This window comes from Dipodomys merriami, unplaced genomic scaffold, assembly GCF_024711535.1.
Source record: "Dipodomys merriami isolate MVZ:Mamm:240054 unplaced genomic scaffold, mDipMer1.0.p SCAF_170, whole genome shotgun sequence".
NCBI lineage: Eukaryota > Metazoa > Chordata > Mammalia > Rodentia > Heteromyidae > Dipodomys > Dipodomys merriami.
Window position 1 is genome coordinate 859,109 of NW_027203049.1, and position 5,079 is coordinate 864,187.

General features: G+C 35.0%; 1 pseudogene; it reads left to right on the forward strand.

Moving 5' to 3' along the window:
• The first annotated feature begins 3,411 nt into the window (after positions 1-3,411).
• On the forward strand, positions 3,412-3,508 carry LOC138829380 (U6 spliceosomal RNA; annotated as a pseudogene).
• The last annotated feature ends 1,571 nt before the right edge of the window (positions 3,509-5,079 follow it).

Consider the following 5,079-nt stretch of genomic DNA (forward strand, 5'->3'; position numbering starts at 1 on the left):
ATGGCTTAGAATGTATTCCTAACTATGCATTTTTATAAATGGCTTTGTACAATCGTGTGATTCTTTTATTTTACATGGAATAATATTTTCTACTACCTATAAGTTTTGGAAAAAGAAGAACATTATAATTTATTCCTAGATAGGAATATGATAGAAATAGAAGACAGATATTATGTTTGTCATATCTCTGATTAGTACCCATATTCAAGACATAAAGTCATATTTCTTACTATGTTATACAGAGGGAAAACATAAAATAACATATGATGAGGCAACTATTTGTGATTGTTTAAAATGTACCTTATTAAATGATGAAATTTATTAGCTAAGGTTTGGGTTTGAAATTTAGGAGGCTGACATATTAAACACATTTCTGAAAGGCCCATACTGAAAAACACAAATTGTGGGTGGTACTATTTCTACACTTTAATGAATGGTTGAACATGTTTGGCATTAGTGCTGTGTAAATAATTCAACTCTATTGTACTTGCTCCCTACACTTGAAAAACTTGTAATGTCACTAAGTATCATCAACTTGTCAAATGTTATTTTGGCGAAAGTGATTTTTTTTAATTTAATTTTATTTTATTTTTGAACATACTGTACAGAGGGGTTACAATTACATGGGCAGGATAATGCGTACATTTCTTACCAAGCATTGCAGCCTCCTCCTTTGGTTTACCCTTCACATCCCTTCCCAGCCTCCCCCCTCCCCCCCAATCCCAATCCTTCTCCTTCCCCCAACTCGCCCCCCCCCCGCACACACGTTGTAAAGCTCGTTTTGGACATGACAACTTGTAATTCTCACTGTTGCAAGAGGTCCACCTGTATCCTTAAACACTGGTTTTTCCCCATCTCCTCCAAAAGTTATACTGACATCAAATATAGTGAAAGCAGGGGTTATACTGTGGGGGAGGGACATACAAAGCAACAAAGAGATAATCTTATAAATGCATTAGAAACACATGCATGAAAGAAAAAAACATTAAAATACATATCTAAGGGTTCATTTTCCTGACCTCACATTATCTGACCTTTTCCGCTTGACTCATACATATACTAGATATTGCAAATAAGGGAAACCATGAGACCTATGTTTCTTTGGGCCTGGCTTCCTTCACTTAATTTTTTCCAAGTTTTTCCATTTCCTAACAAATGGGGCAATGTCATTCTTTCTGATGGAGGCATAGAATTCCATTGTATATATACCACATTTTCTTGATCCATTCATCTACTGAGGGACATCTGGGTCGGTTCCATATCTTAGCTATGGTAAATAATGCTGCAATAAACATTGTTGTGCTGGTAGCTTTAGTGTGGTCTTGTTTGTAAACATTTGGGTAAATGCCCAAAAGTGGGATTGCTGGGTCATAGGGGAGATCTATGTGAAGTCTTTTGAGGAACCTCCATACTGCTTTACAAAGTGGTTAAACAAGTTTACATTCCCACCAGCAATGAAGTAAGGGCGAAAGTGATTTTTAAAAGTTTATTTGAAAAGGAATATACTTTCAGGAGATTAAATGTAGATTATCATTGGTTTGAGAGTGACATTTTTATACCACAGAACCATGTTGTACTGAAGTCCCAGTGTTTTGAAGCACTTCTTAGTGCTTCAAATGATTTTCTGAATTACATTTGACCTCTAAGTCAAGTTTTCGGGCTTTCGTAGACCAATTATAGATCTATCTTTCTAGGAACTATTTTTTGGCCCACTTATGTTGGAATAAAATCTTTCGTTAATCATAGGTGAGGGGTATTAAAAATAATCTTATGACAATTTGTGAACTTGTTCACTCATATGGGCTGGTCATCTGTAAGAAGAATGTTTGAATTACAGTACTTTCTCTCAAATTTTGTGATCTCATCCTTCATTTTAAGTTGCCTTGCATTTCACAATTGCTTACTGCTAATTCCTGCATCTCAAGGAATTGGGGCCCTGAAATATAGGAAATGCATAATTGAGATGGGTCTTCAATTACTTTGCGTTGATATATTGCATGGGCCTTGGTGAAAAGTCTTGCCCCTGTTATCTGATGATGCAGGTAAAGGGGCGTTGAGATCCTAGGATCCATGGGTACTGCAGAAGAATAATATTTTTTAGACATCTTAGCAAAATTTGGGCATAATCAGTAAGAATGCTTCAGAAATATGGATAAAAACAGTTTGGGACAAGCGAGTTAAAACAATAAACAGAGCAGCAGAGTAATATCCATTACAGATTAGAGGAAAACATTGTTTTTTATCATGTGGATTCGGAAGACCAAGAAGAGTTATAATGTATCACAAGTTTATACTAAAAAGATTGCATTGATACGTTTTCTAGTCTAATACATATTTGAAACCTAAATATTTATATTCCAATTCTGTTTATTGGAGTAAATAAATATCAATTTATTTGTCAAATTATCAACTAATTCTAGTAAGTTTCATTGTGTGAAATATAAAATCAGCACATATAACTATATATAATATGATTAAAAGACACACGTTGTGTATTGTTCTGTTGTAGTTACTGTATCAAAGGCAACTCTGTTTTAAAGTATGATTCCATTATCTCTACTTCAGTGTTTGATAGAATTAGATCTAAAGCTTTATCATTTGTAGATTTACAGCATGGAGGCAAGAGGAAACACTGTGATTAAAACATTATCAATTTAATGCCTAATAACGAGGAGAAACATATGCACTTCTCCTGCAACTATGAAAATATTTGGTGATAAAAAGGTAGTAGTGTAAGTTCCTGCAAGGAACTTACAGACAGGCCAGGACATTAAGTAATCATGCATACGAACAATTTTTTCACTTCTTGGCTTTAGCTACTTTTAAATGGAAGGTATAATAAACAATTATATTTTGATAAAATACCTTCTCGTCTGAACAGTTCTGTTTGAACTGTTCATCTCTCTATGATCCCTTGTAACCAAGATTAGTTTTGTTCTAGTAAGAAAATCTTTGCTGTCAGGGTAAGGTATTCTGGTTGGTCTGTTCCCACATGGAAGAAGGGTAAAGGCTCAGGTAGACATTTGTTCCAGTAACACCTCATTTGGGAAAATGTCAGCTGAAGAAGTTTAGAAGTAGCGCTTAAGCAACGCTTAGTTTGAATCCATTAGGTCCACAAAGCTGGACAAATAAGTACTTGAAAAAGCCATCACCTTTGGACCTAACTATAAATAATAGAGAGTATGATCAAATTCCAAATAAAAAGACTTAAGTATTCATTGGCAAAAATAGTTTGGAAATGTGAGCAATCGACTGATCAATATAATTTTTTCCAATATTCACAGAATTTTAGGGAAATAAGATCGATAGCATTGTTAGGAACAATAAGGTTTCCTTGTTACAAGTAGGCACCCATAGATATAAGCCTGCATAAAGATTGCAGCATTAACTATTAAATTTCGAGGATACTACATGCTTCAGCAGCACGTATACTCAAATTACAACACAGAGATTAACATGGCACTTGCACAAGGATAATATGAAAATTTGAGAAGTATTCCAAATTTTTCATTCTTCAGATGCAAGAAATGAAAAAAAGTGATTAAAAAGTTGATTACAAAATTACAAGTGTAACAATACACGTAATTCATATAATTAAATTTAGTTTGACATCAGTGTATTAAATCACCTCAGAAAGGCGTTTACATAGCATAAACTTTACAAAACTTTTCAAATTAGACAACATTGTCATTTTATCCCAAAGAAAAATAATATTAAGACCTAGAAAAAAAGGAATCAAACTGTTTCTATATGGAATACAATCGGAAAGTACACATTAATGAACGTATATATTATAAAATAATATAGAATTCAATGTATATCTAGGAGAAAATAAATTATGAACATTATGCAAACATAGAATATAGAATATTATAAAATATACATTTTCAGACAAGCACCAGAAATATTTTAGTTTCTGTACTACTCATTTCAACAGGTAAATTAAAATTATTTCTTATTAAAAAAAATCACAAACTCTGAAGAAATTATTATACATGTTTACAAAATCTATTGAATATATTTTTCCATCCAAGGCAGGCAATTAACTTGGAAGAATTCCGCGGAATCCATGAATTTTTACAGTAAAATATTGGTGCTGTGGGGCACTGGTGGTTCATGCCTATAATCCTAGCTAAACAGGAGACTGATATCTGAGGATCATGGTTCAAAGCCAGCCTGGGAAGGAAAGTCTGTGGTACACTTATCTCAAATAAACCACTAGAAAACTGGAAGTGGAGCTGTGTCTCAAGTGGTAGAGGGCTCACCTTGAGCTGAAGATCACAGGGATAGCTCCAGGCCCAGAGTTCAAGCCCCATGACCGACCAAAAAAAAAAAAAAAAAAAGATATTGCACTTATTTGGATTGTGAAAATATTTTGTAGGGACACAAAAGATGAACTTGCATTTTTGAAATTTAAGAAACTTAACCCAACCATTAGGACTTCGGTGAACAATTTGTACAGCCTTTTACAACTTCATAGAGGTAGTGATACATACTTATGCTTTTGGCAATGTCAAATAGAGTTTCTTCTATGTTGTTCTTCAGGCCTGGATTTATGTAATGGTTCAACAGAAGGCGATCCAGCGTATCTTTGCTATCTCAATTCTCAACAGCAAGATATAAGCGTGTCAAGAGTCCTTTAGTTTGGGGAAGTGTTACTGTGGCTCAAGCGGTAGAGCACTCCCCTTGAGCTGAAGAGCACAGGGACAGCACCCAAGCCCAGAGCTCAAGTTCCATGACCGACCAAAAAGAAAAAAAACACAACAACAACAAAAATCAAACAAACAAAAATATTTGGGCTGGGAAAGTGGCTCAGTGGTAGAGTGCTGGCCTTGCATACATGAGGCCCAAGGTTCGATTCTTCAGCACCACATAAGCAGAAAAAAAAAGCGGGAAGTTGTGCTGTGGCTCAAGTGGTAGAGTGCTAGCCTTGAGCTGAAGAGATGAGGGACAGCGTCCAGGCCCAGAGTTCAGGCCCCACGAACAGACCAAAAAAAATTTTAAAAAAAAGTCCGTTAGTTTGGCCATTGGTATCTGTATCATGATGAAGTAAGAAAGAAGCGACTCTGGTATTATTCC